Source organism: Adiantum capillus-veneris, chromosome 22 (genome assembly GCF_014529385.1).
Source record: "Adiantum capillus-veneris isolate H3 chromosome 22, ASM1452938v2, whole genome shotgun sequence".
Lineage (NCBI taxonomy): Eukaryota > Viridiplantae > Streptophyta > Polypodiopsida > Polypodiales > Pteridaceae > Adiantum > Adiantum capillus-veneris.
The window spans coordinates 145,052,927-145,073,562 of NC_140952.1; positions in this window are offsets into that span (position 1 = coordinate 145,052,927).

Consider the following 20,636-nt stretch of genomic DNA (forward strand, 5'->3'; position numbering starts at 1 on the left):
TCTCTCTCTCTCTCTGTGAATGTGTGTGTCTCCCCCCCCCTCCCCCGCCCCCCCCTTCCTTTACACTCTCTTCTCTCTTCTCTCCTCTCCTTTTTCTCCCTCCCTATCTTTACACTCTCTCTTTTCCCTTCCACTTTTCCTCTCTCTCTCTCTCTCTCTCTCTCTCTCTCTCTCTCTCTCTCATTCCCCTCTCCCTCTCACTCATCTCTCTCTACTCGAGTTTCCTCTCACTTCTCTTTGTTATTAATTTCTCTCTCTCTCCACACACACACACACACACACACACACACACACACACACACACACACACACACACACACACACACACACACACACACACACACACACACACACACACACACACAGAGAGAGAGAGAGAGAGAGAGAGAGAGAGAGAGAGAGAGAGAGAGAGAGAGAGAGAGAGAGAGAGAGAGAGATTTATTATTTTCCTTGAAGGTCAAATATGACCTATGGGACCAAAAGTTACATGTGATGTAGTATGTGTGCGGGTGATGAGTTATTCTCGATGCTCCAAAATTGTGGTGATGAGAGTCACAATGGAGAGCCCACATTGTGGATGGAAGAGGAAAGTCTATAGGTCTAATTCTCATGGCTAAAAATGTGAGGAAACCAAGTTCAGATGTGACCAAAAGTTGACTACTCTTGTAGTGTATGGTACTGAGACTCTTGAATTTGTAGTGAGCATAATGTGCACAATCAATTTGACTCTTATCCATTGCCCCGATGCCTTATCTTGCATCAAAGGGAGTGGAGCTAAGCAAAATTGAAGTGATAGTGCATATCATTGACAAAGGGATAGGTTGAAGCATGTAAGGGTGAGTACGGTTTACTCTTTCAATGAATAACATGGTTTTGTAGTTGTGGGCAATATGGGTGGTGTAATGTATGAAGAATGACCCACCAAATTCCTCCTGAGCCATAATACATTGGCACTGTAGAAAAGCTTCATTCACTTGGGAGTCTATTAAGGCATCATTTAGCAAGTTAATGCATCCCATCTCCCAAACCACTTCTTTATGTCTTGCATCAATCCTATACTCAAGTTCTTCCTTTTGTGCACCTTTTGAAATTTTTGGCTTGCTTCCCATGCAACTGTAGGAATTCAGTGTGAGTGGTTTTGAAATATCTTATCATGTACACAACCCTTTCCATGCCCAAACCCTCAATTGGAAGAGATCTCGACTAAACAAGTAGGAGAATATATGGTGTTTTTGTCTTAACCACCACGAGAAAGTTTATAAAGAACTCTTGTGTACAATATTCTTTCCAATTAGACTTTGAGATGCTTTCTACCCACAATTCAACTCCAATGAGAAGAACTAGTGACACCAATGTGTCAAAAAGATACTTCTTGAGAACCCAACATTTGACATTTTCCGCATTACACATCGTTCTCAAATGCATGTATGCTCTCTTCTCGGCCTCCTAGCGATCCATAGTACATTCATGCCACTTGTGATTGGCCAGAACCTCAAGGCCAAGGTACTTAAATCTCTAACCAACTTCAAGTTTCTCATTGTTATACACAATTCATGGATTCTCCTTATGGTTGGTTTTCACAAGCATAACCTATGTTTTGGATTCATTCACAGTTATCCCACTATGAAGTAAAAGTTCTCAAGGACAACCATAAGCTTTTGTACATCCTCTAAAGTGTGTACTAGAAGCACTACATTATCCGCATACAAGAAAATCATGAGTAACGCATTGCAAATATGACCTCTTCAATGCCTTCTTCTTGCACAAAGTCAAGTACCATCTGTTCCAATTGATCAATGCACAGACCAAAGGGAGTTTGTGCTAATGGACTTCCTTATTTAACCCCAAAAGTGCTTGCAAAATTTTTTACTCTTCCCATGCGCAATTGATATATCACCTTCTCACAAATTCAAGAAACAACAAGTATAAACTCACTTGGCACTTGGACTTCTTACATCCTTCTTCACAACTTATCGTATGGAATCATACCAAAGGCTTTCTTAGAGTCCACAAAGCAATAATACAATTGCTTTCCATTCAACCAACTTTCCTCCATGAGAACACAAAGAGTGACAAGATAGTCAATGGTGCTATTGGATTGACAAAAACCCGCTTGTCCTTTTGCACACTTCATTCTTTTCAGCCCAATCACTCAATTTTCACCCAAAGAATTTTTTCATAAGAGACCCAATCATTATAGTACAAATGTTATTTACATTCTCTCCTAAAGGCTTGACCCAATTAATGCTCCAATCACAAGGCATACCATGTTGAAGTGCAAGATTAAACATATCACACATCCAATCATATGTAAAATCTTCTATCCATTTAATCATTTGTGGGCCCAATACCTTGAAGTTCTCCCACTTTTCAAGCGGCCAACTTTTGAGCCCTCCGCACACATAATAGTAAGAAAAGAGGGCATACATGGGAGTGAACCATAAAATGACATCTTTCTAGCATTTGATTGCTCATATAGTTGCCTATAGTGTGTGTACATATTTATAAGGCTCAACTTACCAAAACTCTCAACCACTTGCCCTTCAAGTTTCTCAATCTTCCACATGCATGTGCTTTTTCTTGGACTTGAAAAAATTGATGCTTAAAATCCCATGCTCTTTCCTCCTTTTAAATCAATGCCTTGGGTATATGCAAATGACTTTGATAGTTGTCTTTGTCCATAGTTGCATCTAGCTTTATCAAGGACTTTCGAGCATATTGACATCCTTTATCAAACCACATTTTGTGTGATCTACCTTTGCTGATACCATGGACATGCTTTATAGAAAATAATTCTTTGGCACAAGAGAAAATTACTTTTTTGAAAACTTCCCATTTAGTTTCTAATGGTGCATCATATTGAAGCTTTGTCGTCCATAACATTTGCTCAACCATTTCAATATACATTGGTGCCCGTTTGAAAACTATACAAAGAGATAAATTCTCTTCCCTCTTGCTATGATTATCATGATTAGATTTTTCTCCATATGTAAGTTCAATACATAAGGTCCCAATGTTCTAATTCCACAGTCCATTGGCCAAGCGTAAAACTCTTTATCACTTTGGAGAGTAGCATATAGGCAATCACACTATCCCCATTGTGTTTTCTACATGTAAATCCATCAATTTCACTCCATAAAGAGACATTATTGGCAACAATGAGAGTACTCGTGCTATTGCACATGTGTGAAAGTAACTTTCCATAGTAATCCAACTCTTTCTCATCCATTGAAGTATGATCATACAAGTGAATTTCCTCCGACTCCCCCTCCTTGTTTATGATAAACTCCCTCTCTCCCTCCCTTTATACACCCCCCCCACCCCCCCCCCCCCCCCCCCCCCCCCCCCCCCCCCCTCTCTCTCTCTCTCTCTCTCTCTCTCTCTCCCCCTTTACGCTCTCTTCTATCATCTCTCCTTTTCTCTCCGTCCCTCCCTCCCTTTACACTCTCCATTTTCCCTTCCACTTTTCCTCTCTCTCTCTCTCTAATGAGAGAGAGAGAGAGAGAGAGAGAGAGAGAGAGAGAGAGAGAGAGAGAGGCGGTTTCATGCAAGTTTTTTTTAGGGATGGCTTTCCCCACTTTTTCCATATTTCTTTTGTACCTATGGCTACACTTGCTCCACTATATAGAATTGCTAATATTTTGATTTTCCCGTATCCTACTAGCAAGATGGTGTTTTCTTCTTCTCCGTTGCAATAATCTCCCACTTTGTTTATAGGCACTGGTTTGGCACCCATTGGTTGCACACATTTTTCTTCCTTGGGTTATGATTTGATAGTTTTTAACGGAAAATTTATGCCCATTTTTCCCAAGTTCTTTCTCAATTTGGTCTAGACATGTCATCTAATTTTCAATAACTCTGCTAGCGTTATGGTACAATAAATGGGAGTAGACATCAAATCTTGAAAACTCTTAGAATCAATCATTTTAGGAATTGCCTTCCATTGTGATGGTATGACTTTTAATTATAATTTGGCCTCATGTTCTCTTGTGTAAGAGGGTAAGTTTCTCAAGTTGCATGGCTTGATATCTCCAGAAGTGATGAATCCCATGTCACCATAAAGAGACTGGATATCAATATATAAATTCTTATGCTCCATGTTTATCTCAAGGATTGGGCCAAATTGGTAGGTTGTGCTCTTTTCCTTAAAATTCCTAATGGCTTCCCATAATTTATTTGGCCATGTCTTCTCAAATTTTGAAACAAGTGCTATAGGATATGATCTATTGTCATTCATGGTGTTTGCAACCCCACGTTTGTCAATTTGAATTTTTGGCTCATTTATAGTTTGTGATGGGGCTTTTCCTTCCACTTCCCATTACGGTTTTGGTTTAATTTTTTTCATCTTGATTTATTTTGGAGAGGGATGTAGACAAGCTTCATCAAGGGCTGAGTTGTCTCTATTAGTTTTTTACACATTTTCCACCTTCATTTCTCAATTTTTGCATAAGATAATGTCATCCATCTTTGCTCTAGTATTTGGTTGGTCTTAAACCTAGCCTCATATGATTTTAGTATAGCATCTAGTGGCTCCAAGACTTTGTCTACCAAAATTAATCCTCCTAAATTTATTGTAGGGATTTTGTTAGGTTCTACAATAGAAGTTTCTTTCTCTTATTTTTATCTCAGTCACTCTTGATCTTGCAAGAGCTCTATTTCCATGGTTGCTTATTTTGGCTCTTGTGTGGCTTTCTTTTTTTCTTGTGTGGATTTTTTTTTTCTTGCTTGACTGACATAGAGCTTGTAATAGATCTATGGCCATGGTTGCTTCTTTTCTCTCTTATGTGGATTTCTTTTCTTCTTGTTGGCATTCCAAGATTTTCATCAAGCCATGTTTTTGTAGGGTTTATATCTATGGGATCATTTCCAATGTTCTCATTGTTTATGGCTTCTCAAGAATGGGCTCTTGTTACCATGTTGACAAGAGAAATTTTCTCTACATTTGATCCATTGGAACTTGGTAAAATGCCTATCATGCTCGTTGGTGATTTTCTTGCTTTATTAACATTTTATAGCCAACTTAGAGTGATTTGTGTTTTGTTATAGTACAAACAAAAATCAAATAATTTTAATATCTCTCCTTTGTGTGGACAATTTGTAGCCCATAGTCACCTCCACACTCATAACATGGTCCCATAGGTTGAGGCGGCTGCATCGGTGGCTCCATTGTGAGCGTTGATCTACTTCTGTAACATAAGTATTTAGTAGATCGAGTATTGTAAGATTGGTTATCTCACTTTGGCCATCCGTTTGTGGGTGATAGGCCAAAGAGAAACTCAATCTTGTACCTCGATTTTCAAAGAGACCTTTCCAAAAATTACTGGTCATTCTAGGATCTCTATATGACACGATGGATGTTGGCAATCCATGGTGTTTGAAAATCTGAGATATGAAGAGAGTGGCCATTTGTGTGCCTTAATAGTCTTTTTGACAGGAATAAAGTGTGATTTCTTGCTAAACCTGTTGACCATTGTCCATATTCCCATGTTCCCATGTTCCCATGGATAGAATTGGGTAATCCAAAGATAAAATCCATGGATATACTCTCCCATGGCGAATTAGGGATTGGCAATCTGGACTGATCTAGGTTGCTTCCCTCTATCATGCTTGGTCTTTTGGCATACCACACATTTTAAAACATACTCTTGTATGTCTACTTTCATGGTAGGCCAATAGAAGTATGTCTCGTGAAGAGTAGGTTGAATACCTCTATGCCCCACATAAGGAGGAGCATGGGCGTTATACATGACTTTGTCATGAAGGGAGTGGGTAACACATAGCCTATTTCCATGGACATCCTGCAAGGTGAATGGTTCTTCTCTCTTCCCCAAAGCAAGGGCTGACATTATGTCTTTAATGTCAGGGTCAATAGCATACTCATCTATCATAGAAGATAGATCATTGTGAGTTGCTATAGACACCGCATTAACTTTTTATCATCGTGAAAGTGCATCGGCCACTTGATTGTGTTTACCAGCAACGTGAGCAATATGAAAATAGAATTGTGAAAGAAAATTTTCCCACCTCATTTGTTTGTCGGAAAGCTTGGTTTGCGTCATGAAGTACTTGAGACTTTGGTGGTCTGTTCGTAAAATAAATGGAGTCCCCAATAGATGGACAATCAGCTCTCATATGCTATGCCATGCCCTTCTTGAAGCAAGACTGCTCCAAGGAAATCACCACAAGCATCACATTGGACCTCAAATGGATTTGATAGATCTGAAAGCATAAGGACTGATTGGGAGGTAACCTTCTCTTTGAGCTTGCCAAAAGCTTTTTGCTCCTTAGAAGTCCATGAGTACTTTAAATAAAAAAACGTCATGTAATGGTCTTGCTATTTGAGAGAATTTTGCTATAAAGCATCTATAGTATGCACACATACCAATAAAGCTTCTTAGCTCATGTAGATTCCTTGGGTTAGTCCATGCTTTTATTACCTCCAACTTTGATGGATCCATATGGATACCATCTTGAGAGATAATATGACCTAAGTATTGAATCTCTTGAAGGAAAAATTTGCTCTTCTTTTGATTGATAAAAAGCTTGTTCTCCCTCAATGCTTGAAAAATCACCTGGAGATGTTTCTTGTGTTCCTGCAAGGACTTGGAGTAGATGATGATATCATCAAAGAACTGTCATAAAATCTAATATCTAACCAACCCAAATGATTTTCTCATATTAAAATGATCATTTAATGTGGGAGAATAAATGGGAACAAGGGTTAGAATATAGAAATGTGCTTACAGATATATCTCAACACGGGGCCAATGGTTAAGGGGTCCAAATGAGAGATGGTCTGTTAAAGAGCAAGGCTAGCCATTGGAGCTTAAATACCTTAGGGTTAGATTCATTAAAGACCTCCAATAGCTAGTGTGAAAAGCCTTGGACCTTAGGTAAGCTAGGACTGTGCTTGAGGTGGGAACCCGGCCCAAGCTTGAGGTGCTTATCGTGCTTTTGCTGACTAAGGTGCTTGAGGTGCTTGTTGTGCTTGCTGACTAAGGTGATTGAGGTGATTGTCGCACTTGCTGACTAAGGTGCTTGAGGTGCTCCATGGCTAAGGTGCTTGAGGGGGTAAGGTACTCAAAATTCAATGCATATCCCTACACAAGGGGAGGTGAGACCTCATTGTAGGGGCTAGAGAGAGAACACATACACCATCACACAAGGCAGCCTTGGTACAAAGAAATCAGCAGGGACACTTGTCAACCTCCTCTTCATGGTGCCCTCATAGTGTTCCTAAAGCCTATTGGTTAACCGCCCAAGGGGTTCAATGATAATTTAGTTAATTTAATTGATTGTCTATGAATTTATCAAGTCCTCTCTCTCAAAGGGAAAATGGGGACACTTGTCCCAAGGCTACCCTTGCTGCTTGATATTCACGGAGGTCCAATCATGTGCAAGAGAGTGCTAGAAGAGGGGGTCAACCAAAGCAAGGAGGGGGCTAGCTTGGGGGGTATACTGTCCCCCACACACACTCTCTCTCTCATTTTGTGTGGAGTTGCAAGTGCAAGAGCTCCATCTCCTTCTCCAAGATGGTAGAGAAGTTAAGAGCCTACACCAACACTCTTGGCTATGGAATGCAAATCCAACCAAGAGCTATGCTCCAATGCTTAAGCTTGCCATCTTCTCCATCTTCATTACTATGCTATTATGTATGCTAGCAAGAAGAGTGATGATAAGTGAGGGTCTATTACTTTCTCCTATGAATGTTTCTTCTTCCTCTTCCCTACCCTCATTCCCCGCTAGCTCTCTCCATCTTTCTAGGTGTTTGAGGCCTTGGAACTGAGACTTGGGATAGTTAATGCTTCTTACAAAGTATATGCTATGCTAGTGATGCATGAAGCTTTCCATATTTATTGCATCACCTAGGTCACAAGGAACACAAAGATTGTATTGTACCAAGTCTCTCTTGATGGGAGAACCTATGATACCAAAGCCTATTGGAGGGGGTACCGGCTCCACATAAATCCGGTCCTCAACTGTTGTCACATTCTCTAAACTCTCCCTCTTGCAAAAGTATTGTTTATGCCAAGTTAATTAAGTATTATGGTTAAGTTGCTACCACCAAATAAGTTCACCATCTATGTTCTCAAAGTAGCCTCACAAAAATGCTCTCTTTAATTCTCCTAATTCCGCTATCCTCGAAGTTCATAGGCCATTTCCATTACAAGAACACTTCAGTGAATTTGCGGTAGGGTCTAAAGATTTTCTCCATTAAACGATTGAACTTATTTGGTGCATTAGTCAAGCAAAAGGGCATGACTAGATATTTATAAAGACCAAACGTTGTACGAAATGCGGTGTTTAGGATATCTTCATTCACTATCCTTATTTGATGATAGCCACTTTTAAGGTCAATCCTAATGAAGTAGGTAGAGACTTGTAGCTTATCAAGCAGATCTTCCACCCAAGGTACAGAAAATCTTTTTTTGATTGTAATATGGTTTTATGCTCGATAATCCACACACATGCGGTATGTCCTGTCTTTCTTTTACGCTAAAAGGACTGGAGAACAAAAGGGAGAGGAGATAGGCCTCACCATCCCTTTGTATACCAATTTTTGTACTTGCCTCATGATCTTCTCTTGTTGAGCTTGGGAAACTTGATAAGGAGGCTTGTTAGGCGGTGATTTTCCTGGTTGGAGCTCAATTCAATGGTCATTATCCCCTGGTTTTGGAGGTAAGTCCATAGGGATATCATCGATGAACACATCTTGGAATCCTTTTAGAAAATCAGACAAGTCTAACTATTCTTGATTTCTACCATTTACATTTGATGAAACATTAGGACCTTTTAAGGATTCTTTGACAAAAATCATGTACAAAGAAACTGAGCTTTTCATTGATTTGTCAAAAGCATGAGGAGTTACGTACTTGTCCCTCTCTGAAGGTAATCCCGCAAAAAATTGTTGCTTTTGCTTGACAAAGTCTATCTTTTGAAAGACATTAGCCTTGAGATGTAAATCCCAAAACTTGTCCATGTATTTGTGGATAAACTCATGGGTAAGAAGCTTCAAACTCCACCATTCAGTAAGCACTTTATCCTTTGCATCGCTTGTAAGGAATTGCTTCATGATGGTAACTCGTAGATTTTTCCATGTCTTTGGGGTTTTTCTGTTGCCACAAAGGCTAGCCCACCATTGACGAGCAGATTTCCAAAAGTGCATAGGTACTTGGTGTAGCTTGGAGGACTCCATGAAGCCCTCATCTCCAAAGGCCACATCAAATTGCTGGATGAAGGCCAATACTTTGTCGGTAGCACCAAAGGCGCCATCATAGGTGAGAAAAGAGATACTCTTTTCTTCCTCTTTGAACTTCTTGAGCTTTTGGGACCTTCGCCACACAGGGTAAGATTTGTGATGTCCTCCCCTCTTGTATTCTCTAGGAGAATAGCTGTAGTTTTCGTCGGAAGGGGAGGAAGGTGAAGAAGAAGGAGAAGAGGGTTAGTGTATCTTTTTTGGACACCGACCTTGAAATATTACTCAAGTTTTTGGCGAGTTATGAATTTGGCGAGCAAAATATTTTAAAATTAAAATTATTATTCTTTCAACAAAAAATTTAATTTAGACCTTAATTGGTCATTTTTTCAATATCACATGTAAGGATAAAAGGAACATCTCCTACAACTTTTTATATAATAGAAAGAAGTGATTTAAGTAGTGGCACCTAGACTTTTCAAAGAAGTATCAATGCCACAACACACCTTATATGTACTAGGGTTTTTCTAGGAGACAACATCTTCCTGAGTAGGGTAAGGTCTTTGAAATCTAGATAAAAACTAAATGAGGAAGTGTGAAGATCTAAGACCTCCTACATAAAATCTAGTTAATCATGCATATGTCAATCATAGAAAAGTTAGGAGAGTGAAAAGAAAAGTAATTATGATGATAGGAGCCCATTAAAATTCCATGTAACAAAATCTTACAACCACATGTAGGCTTTAATATTTTGGGTCCCATGCCATACTGTGATGTGTTTCATCAAACCTACTTGGCCCTCAATCTCCCCTACCATCAAGTCTTCAGTGGGCATATCTTTGGCAACTAGCTACCCCAAAATACAAAACCTTATAGCAAAGTCTGGCGAAAATCATCTTAAGGTCTACACTGGAATGAGAGCCAAAAAAAGCTTAAAAGTTTCAAGATTTGCCAAATTGGCGGTTTTCAGCCCAAAAAAAAAACACTGAAGAGGGCGACCTTTTTCTTACCCTTTTCTTCCTTTGGGAGGAGTTGGTGGTCATCTAGACAACCGTCTTTGTGGAGCCACATCTTCAGAGGAACTTAGGGATTTTCTTCTTTCTTGTTCTTTGGATTCCTCCTCTCTTATGGGAGAGAGTCTTCTTTTGGGGGTCTCATCAAGAGGCCTCCTAAGCTCTCTCTCCTCTTGGAGAGAAAGAAAAATCCCATAAGCACGAAGGTAATTAAAAAACATGGGGGCATCATCATTAGCACCTTCATGTGCAAAATCAAAGTTATCAATGTTCATTCTACTCTCTTGGTTATTGTCATCCATGCTAATTAAACTTATGTATAGATTACTTTGTGCTTTGGTACCCTCAAAAACCTTAGTCGCTACTCTTGTTTATCTTTGAAAATTAGTTCTCAAGCAGACACACCCTTCGTTTAGAGTCTGCTGATTGCAAAGACTAGTGGAGAGGATCTAACATTGCTCGGTTGATTATGGTTCCTGTTGAGCTTGCTCATAGCTCATTGCTTGTAGCTCAATAATGGTTAAGCCAAAAGAAAGCCCCAAGAGACTCCATTATTAAGACTATAGTTACCGATGGTGTACCTCGAATTAAGTCCTTCTCAACCAAGATAGTAGATCCCTGTCCCACTTACCCTATTGCAATGAACATGTCCACCCTTTTGTGGACAACTTAAGGATCTCTCTTCTTAAGTAAGAAAAGAGAAACCAATAGCTCTGATACCAATGTAATGGGCATGGTCTATGAACTTTGAGAATAGCGGAATTAAGAGAATTATAACGAGCATGTTTGTGAAACTACTTTGAGAACATAGAGGGTGAACTTAATTAGCGGTAGAAACTTAACCATGATACTTAATTAACTTGGCATGAACAATACTTTTGCAAGAGAGAGAGTTTAGAGAACTTGACAACAATTGAGGACCGGAATTATGTGGAGCCGGTCCACCCTCCAATAGGCTTTTGTATTATAGATTCTCCCATCAAGAGAGACTTGGTACAATACAATCTTTGTGTTCCTTGTGACCTAGGTGATGCAATGAATTTGGAAAGCTTCACACGCATAACATAGACTTTGTAAAAATCATTAACCATCCCCATACTCAGTCCCAAGGCTTCAAACACCTTCAAAGGTGGAGAGAGATAGCAGGGAATGAGGATAGGGAAGAGGAAGAAGAAACATTCATAGGAAAAAGAAATATTTCCTCACTTATCATCACTCTTCTTGCTTAGCATACATAATAGCATGGTAATGAAGTTGGAGGAGATGACAAGCTTAAGCATTGGAGCATGGCTCTTGGTTGGATTTGCATTCCATATCCAAGAGTGTTGGTGTAGGCTCTCAACTTCTTTACAAGCTTGGAGAAGGAGATGGAGATCTTGCACTTTGCAACTCACACAATGAGAGTGTTTGTGTGTTTGTGTGTGGGAGAGTATACCCCCCCAAGCTAGCCCCCTCCTTGCTTTGGTCGACCCCCTCTTCTAGCAATATCTTGCATGTGATTGGACCTCCTCAAGCTTGGCCAATCACATGCTTAGTGCATATCAAGCAGTAGCAAGGGTAGCCTTGGGACAAGTGTCTCCCAAGTTCTCCTTTGAGAGAGAGAACTTGATAGATACAAAAACATTTAACTAAATTAACTAAATTATAATTGGATCCCTTAGGAGGCCAACCAATAGGCTTTAGGCACACTATGAGGGCAACATGAAGGGGATCTTGAAAAGTATCCTATTTTCTTTCTTTTTACCAAGCTTGCCTTGTGTGAGGGTGTGTGTGTTCTTTCTCTAGCTCCTACAAAGAGGGATCGCCCCCTCATGAGTAGGTATATGATTTGAATTTTTGAACACCTTAACCCTTCAAGCATCTTAGTCATGGAGCACCTTAGCACCTTAGTCATTATGCACCTCAAGCACCTTAGTCAGCAAGCCAACAAGCACCTCAAGCACCTTAGTTAGCAAGCACCTCAAGCACCTTAGTCAGCAAGCACAACAAGCACCTCAATCTTGGGCTGGGTTCCCACCTCAAGCACAAACCTAGCTTGCCTAAGGTCAAAGGACTTTTAATACTAACCAATTGAGGTCTTTAATAAAGCTAACCCTAAGGCCTTTAAGCTCTATTAGCTAGCCTTGCTCTTTGACATATCATCTATCATTTGGACCCCATTAGCATTGGCCCCATGTTGAGATAGACCCATAAGAACATGTCTATATTCTAACCCTTGTTCCCGTCTATTCTCCCACATTAAAGGGCACAATTTTTGGGCGAGCAATTTTTGGCGAGCGCTTTTTAAGAATCGGGCGAGTGGATTCCCAAAAGAAGGGATAATCTACCCATCTCTCTCTCTCTCTCTCTCTCTCTCTCTCCCCAACTAAAATTTGACTGTCGGCTCACGGCCAACTTACTTTCAAACAAAAACCACCATGGATGCATTCAATACACTAAATTAATAAGACAAACAGAAGTTCCTTACACACAATTATGGTCTATTTTATATAGCAAACCCCAAATCTATGTGTTGCATTGCATCAAAAGTAAATACATATGGGGGGGGGGGCGGGGATACATCATGGGTGAGGTGGATGAAAGAAGGGTGGTGGGGGGCCATATGCTCTGGGAGGAAACAAAGGTCGTGCCAACGGCGGCAGTGCACCAAATGGTGGGGGAACTCCTCCAAATGGCAGAGGGTAAGAACCATATGTGGGGGGGGGGCTGTAGGTAGTGAAAGAGGAAATGGATCAACTCCGGGTGGGGCCTCAGATTTGGAGGCAATGAATGCATTGGGATATGGTCCAGTTGCATGCCATGCCAAAACTGGGGCCGTGAAAGTAGTATACGGAGCTGCTACTACCCCGCCCTAACTACTGAGTGGTGTCGGGAAAGGTGGCTCCAGCGGATGAAGCTGCTCTGTCACCTGCTTCCGATGCTCAGTTACCTAAGCTCTGTCACTCCTATGAAACATCAACGTCGAGCCTAAATTGAAAGGTAAGCGTTGAGCTGGCTCTAGACAAGCACTGAAAACTGACCAATCCTTCTCACAATGATGTAATGCCTGTGTAGTAGTAAACATTGTGCTGCCAATGTCCCCACTCCTGCAAAACAATCCAACACAGCATCTCCCATGTCTGTGAAGGTACCTAGTAGCCATCTATAAAAAAATAGAATTTTTTAGATTTGTTATACCTATAATTTTATAGGAACATGAAGAAAAACTTCCAAAAAGTTTCTAGCACCTGGCAAACGCTGGACTCCTCTCCACACCTCTACGATAAGGCCTGCCCATACGATCAAGCGTTCATTATGTGAAATTTTTACCTGGTAGCTTCTCCCACAACATGTCGTCATCTGCAGAGAAGCCACGTACATTTGCTGCAATCTCTCCATCCGCTCGATCGTACCTTGGAAGCCGACACCCACCGGTTCTAGGGGTGAAAAAATGACCAGCAACAAAGTACCAACCTACGAATAATAGTAAAACGTTGCTATTTTTAAATGCAAAGATCGAAGTTACTATTCAATATCAAAACAAAAAGTAACATACCCCCTCTACATAGTCCTGAACAATCGTGCAACTAGACTCCGACAGCCGTATGTACAATATCCTCGATAACTAGAAATGAGCTCCCTCTGCCTTCGAAGTGACAATGGATAGATGTTTTGCACGACATGTCACCACAACCATGCCATCAACCAAAAGAAACTCGGTTGCCAGAAGGAATGCAACATCCACAAGATCACTATCCCATTGGTTCCATAAAGAAACCCCACCTGTGCTAGCTGCATGTGGCCTAGTGTGTAAGGGAAATGCCATGTACATCAAACGTACGCCCCCCAATCTCAAGCTGGGGTTCATATGCCTTGTTCTGATAGAGAGCCCAAGAATCTACATAGTGACTGCATAGAAATGCATGCAATCTCGTGTTGGATAACAACATGATGATTCTCGCCCTCCATTTTCTCGACCATCTCAAGCACTCTCCTGCAGCAAATAATAGGTAACAAGTTAGATTATCAACAAATTGCTTGCTTGTGCACATAATCACTAAATCTAACCTTTCCAATTGCCACCAATACACGTGATATCGAAGCCACTGGATCCAGGCCTTCTCTGTCAACCCTATATCATTCTCCTTCAAGCATGCATCACCACCTTGGAGCAAATCAATCAAGTGGCACTTCCTAGCAAAGGAAGCGAGACTTATTTTTCATTGCTACATAATAAAAAGAGAAAGATATCGAATGATTTAAATAACATTTACTTACTCTTTCAGGCTAATGCGTGCACGCGAAACCTCTGCCACTCTTGAGGGTGTCATTTTGGTGGTCTTCTCGTCCCAACGTGTAAATGATATACATTTTTGGAAAAAATCATTGCCATTCTCTGGATTTGCAATGGTTGCTATCTCAAGCCCTTTGCGCGTGAAATATTGCTCTGTTTGAGATAGCACTAGATTGATGCTTTCCTCGTATGCGTCAGGTGCCAACTTGTAGTCAAAACTCCCTTTTGATGGCAACCCTTTCATTTTACAACTATACATCGCATCGAACTCTTCCTATCATTTGCCAAGGACACAATCAAAATAGCATAATAAGATTTTGCAATCAAAACATATTAACATTTAGCATTGGTTTCAAGCATATCTTTCAAATGAGTTGCGCAAGACAGCCATTGGCTATTTTAGCTACTTTGATTTGTTTGGACCTCTAAAATTCAAAGCCTTTTCTGCTGCCAGACGTGCTCTTTCCATAAATTTTTGCAGAAGTGAAGTAGGGTCCGCCAACCCTAGCTTTCTCATTATGAAAATATCATGAGCAGTTGTGTGAGGCACTGAAACCCTTGTGGCCTTGTTTAACACTCGATTGTTATTTACATTGTCAAAAAAATAAGATGCATTTACATTCGTAAAAAAACAGTTGGGCCTACCTATTGATCATTCCCAAAACCAATAGAAACTCCGTTGTCTCATGGGGTTGAAAATCAATAAGAACACATTCCACCTTTGGTGCCTTCCCAATTGGGATGTCGTTCTCGTTCATCCACCGCATCCATGCCTTCAATGAGTGATTACCATCCCAAACCACAAAGTACCTCTCAACCATGTGACTAAGCTTGGGGATTTGACGAAGATCCTCATCCAAATCATATGACATTGCAAGATATCTTGAAGTGTGACCACGATGAGAAAATTGCTTATGATCCTCCCCAGGAATCCGCTCACTAACAATAAATCTTGCCATGATTGGTTGGTAGCTTTTGTTTGCAATGGAGAGTTGCAAATCCACCACATGGTCATCATGCGTGCGGATGGCGGGGTTTGAAAGAAGTCGACATAGAGGCAAGCGTGAAAGTTTTCCATCGTATGGAGCTCTATGAGAATCTACCCAACCCAAAGAAATGTGCATGTCAACCACATTTCCAAACGCTTCATCTCTTACATCTTCAGTTGTGGTAGCAGTTTCCACACAATGACTCAATCCTCCACTTGATTGTGTTGTTCCATCCACACTGGTTATGATGGACACAATCCAATCTAAAGAACTCAAGGCTTGAGATTGTTCGGTCTCTTAAGTGCATCGCGGAGGGACTTCTTGCGATGTAGTAACATCAATCTCATCCACCGCACCATTATTTTTGGATTGATTTCTTATTCTCATACTTGGGCTAAAGAATTAAAGAAGATAGATATAAGTATGACTTATGAGAAATTATGGCTAAGAGTTTGAGAAAGAAAAGTGAGCAAAAGAGAACTTGACAGAGATAGAGATAAATTTGTGTAATACAAGAAAGTAGAGATGAGGAAAGATAGAGAAATGAAAAGAGTTTGTCAATGCTCTTTATAAAGCTTTTAAATTTTATTGATTAAAATTATATTTTTAATTTAATTTATTTGAAATGTGTGTGTGTGAGAGAGATGGATGAAGGTGTGTGTGTGTGCATGCGTGCGTGTGTGTGCTTGTGCGTGTGTGTGTGCCACACACAACATGCACACACGCATTGGCATGTGTGTGTACACACACACGTGCACGCCAACGTGTGTGTGTGTGTTACACACATACGCATTGCACACACACGCCATCACGTGTGTGTGTACATACACACGTAGGTAGTGTGTGTGTATACATACGCGCATGCCAACGTGTGTGTGTGTGTACACACACACACACACGCGGCAGTCCACGTGGCCACGGGGCGGCCAAGCAGGCTGCCTCGTGGCCATGTGGATTTGCCACGTGTATTGTTGGCAGAGCCGACGCTACACGTGGCATGCCATGTTCCAAGCGGATTACCATGCAGACATGATGCACATGCCACGTGGCGTGCCACGTGTACCACCGTTGGTCGAGAGTACACATGGCACGCCACGTGGCATGCCACGTGTAGTGTCGCCCAACGACGGTACACGTGACTCACCACGTGGCTGCGTATTAGGCAGGCCACGTGGCCTGCGTATTAGGCACCACGTGGCATGCCACGTGTACTGTCCACCAATGGCGGTACACGTGGCACGCCACGTGGCCTGTGCGCTGTCTGTGTGGCCACCGGCACACAGCACCGCCCCTCTTACCGGGCCCCGCGCATAGGGTAGCGCTAGCCCCCCCCCCCCTTCCTCATCGCCCGCATGGGGGGGAGGGCTGGGTGTACTGTCGGCCGCACGCCCCCGTTACTCAGTAGCCCGCCCACATGCCCCCGCCTCCCGGTAGCCCGGCCCACACACGTCCCCACTCCCTCGACTTACAACACTTCTTGCCTCCCCCCCCGTTAGCACACCCGATCGCTCACACATCCCCCTTACTCACAAATATTCAAAAGAAAATTTTTAAAGAATTATTTGGACGAAATTTTTCCTTTTCTCCACTGCACTAGACTAATATTCACATGCTCACACAGTCATACACAAATATTTTTTAAATAAATATTTTGTATATTTTTTACATAAATTTATTAAAATAATAAAATATTATTAAATTTAAATTTATAACGGCTATATTATTAGACGTGAGTATATAAACAATTTGTTAGTATACATAATGTGATCTTGTGCTTAATTATTTGTTTAGCATATTATTATGGCTTGCTCTTTATTTTTCTTGGGTAAAGAGCTTTCTTATCCTTTTTACAATGGTACATTTATAATATATGAATCATTTCTTTTCGAATTAATTTCTCCAATGCAATTTACAACTTTAGATGCAGTCATTGAAGTTGGTGATATTGAAATGAATTTGCCTCTTGAAAGGACGCTCAACAATTTGGGTGAATTCATCTATGTACTGGATGAACAGCTTTCACGTAAATACAAAGTCAACGTATTCCATCAAACACAATATGTAGGCTCACCTAGCACGACTCCCATTGCCATTGTGGATAGTCCATCACAGATGCAATTCGCTCAAAAGGAGTTAATAGATCTATGCACCCCGCCTCGAGTGTTGCTCTCAAACAGCTTCAAAATGAGTACAAGACAAAAACTCCTACAGGTCGAAAAGAAGGGCACATTGACAAAGATTTTAATGCAAATACAAAAAGTGGAACAAGTTACAGAGATTCCAAGGTCTTACAATGGTGATCTTGTTTTATAATTTCCACCTACCATGGGAAAGTTGCACCATATGGATGCAATGGAGCATAAGTATGATCCTCGTTTGTGGTCGAAGCCACAAACGTCCAATATAGTTTTTCCAGGTGTAGTGCGTCTTAGTCATTGCATAGGATCTCGCAAGTGCATTAATTAACAATGTGTTCGCTTGGTTAATTATCATATTCTCAATACACTCATTTCAACGGGTACATACAAAAGGCATTTTTCACGCGGACAATATTGTAAGATTGGAGATAAGAGCCTTACATGCCACTTTTGTAAGGCAATTGCTTTCTGTATTGCAACATGTGATTGTGTAGTATACTATGTCATGCCATCTGATGAAACTGCCACTAGAGTCATGATTCATCATGGCACACATCGACACGATGTGCGCAACGGCACATCCAAAACACTAACGGACAACACCAAGGTGATGGTGCAAAGGATTTTGACTGTTGACCCACACGCAGGATCCAGGAAGGTTCAAATGTGTTTGGCAAAAGAAATTATAAGTAAAACACTTCTTTGCAACAATACCAATGAAGGAATTTTAGGCGAGCAAAAGCTATTTGCAATCGCTGAGGAGTTGGGGCTATTGGTGCAACATAATTGGTAGGAGAATTTCCTAGATTCATATTTCGATGCAAAACTCTATGCTAAATTATTTTTTCTCTAAACACTTTGAACATTGTTAGGTTTCGAAGGTCAGTATCTATTTTACGTAGAGGGGTTGACAAAGAATCTTTCGGCATTGATGCACTCCTAAAGCTGAAGCAAGATTGCACTTATGAATTTTTCCATGGAAGCCAGTTCCTGGTCAAGGTACGGAGGGGGAGAAATGTTATGTCTTCATAATGTCCACAATTGGTCCAATATCTGGTGTGGACCTGATGAACCGAATGAGACAAGATCGGGATGGCTATCTTCGACATGCGTGGATCCAGTTTGATCACACCAGACGTGTTAACGAATGGGTGATTATGGCCTATCATGTCTATGATCCAAGGTACATGGCGCACCTTAACAACTTTGTGGGTTGCCTTTGACTCTCTCTAAAACAATTTGTTTGCAGCATGCAGGACCTTTTGACTATTGCAACTTGTGAAATGAAACAGGAGGAAATGCGATGTTTGTTTTGGGAGTGCCTCAATGATGTAATGATATCATGTGGTGGTGACAAGACCAATACAATGAGCGGTCGAGCACGTTCTTGTCTTTTCCATCGGAAGCAAAGCTTAAATCAACACACAATGAAGTATGTAGTGCAAGCTTCTCAACACACACACAAAGAAATGTGTGATAAGTGGAGGCAAGCACCAATAAAAGAGGCAGCAACAACAGAGGCTAGTCTAATACGCCAATGGTGGTGTAACGGTCATTGCATAGACCGTAACATTCCATACATGGATTCATGGCTTAGTTGGTGGGAAATTTGTACTGCACATTGGGGTGGCATTATGACATGCGTAGAAAGTAGCTTTGATGGACCAAACAATCCACGCACAAAGCTTGCAGAGAGCAAGCATGGGAGCTGGCTAGCAAGGGATGGTTTTTGTAAACGCATTTCATTATATGATGCATGTACAACTGACCTTGCAAATTCCATCTTACAGAGTACAAGGGCCATTTCATACAGCCATGGAAAACACATTGGGAAGGGTCCATCAATACAAAAGCTTGCGGAATGCCATGAAAAACGTCCCAGCCAAGTGATAAGAGTAGTGAATGAGGCTATTGAGGGCACTTGAATGTATAAACAACCAACTCCATTGACAAGAGATAAGGAGACATCAAGGCAAAATGCAATCCAAATGAGGTTATCAATGTGGAAGATGATGCATCACATAGACCTGAGTACAACTCGGTCACTAAAGATCGCAAGAAGTGTGGAAGACCACGTAAGATCAACTTTGCAGAAGAAGGGATATCACAAACCCCAAAACAAAGTATAGGTGCTAGTGGTCAGTATGTAGTTGAGCGCAAGTTCAATGAGGCAATATGGGCCATACACCGAACTCCACAAGGTAGGAGAGTCACATGTAGCGGCACGCCAAGAGGAGGACGAAGGTGTGGATACAGTATTGCATGTTCTAGCCTTGGTATACCGGCCCCATCTTTTGAAAGATATCGAAAGCATCCGAATGGTGTGGTGCGTCAATGGTTCGGATCATGTCTTGCATTGCCATATAGTAGACCAGACCATTGAGCCGCAACCTCAGCATCCACCACACACTTGGCCCGTGCATGTGGGCACCAACCTATCGGAGGATGAGGTGCAAATATTTCATAAAGGGGGGTATCAAGTGGAGCTCAGCAAAGAAGGAATATCTAATGTAACACCGATTGTTCCTGCACAAAATGTGACCAACTCTCTTTTCAAGTCAAAAGATTCATCCACTCCTGAAGGCAGTGCACGAGCCACAGTGCGAGATGGTGTGCGTGTACGGTATCAAACTTCCATTTCCAAGGACGCTGCTTGCAAGATCAGTTTAGCACTAGCGCTGAGAGCGAAGGTCGTAGAAGAGATATGTGCAGCAGATGGTGTTAATGAGGTCTTCAAAGTAGAGACCAAAAGTGAAGATGGTCATATCGGGATGTACAAAGTTTGTATTTGCAACCAGCCATCGTGTACATATCCAGACTTCATGAAACGGGTGTCAAAGCAAAAACCATATCTTGCATGTATACATTTGTATTTTATTTATCTGCATGTGCTAGGGTTAAGCCAAAATGAGAACCTGTTTATCCATCAACCAATTCTGGCAGACGCTGATATCTTCAAGGCACTGAGTCAAAGCCGGACCTATCCACGCATGGATGCATAGCATTTGTCATTTCTCACTTTTTGTT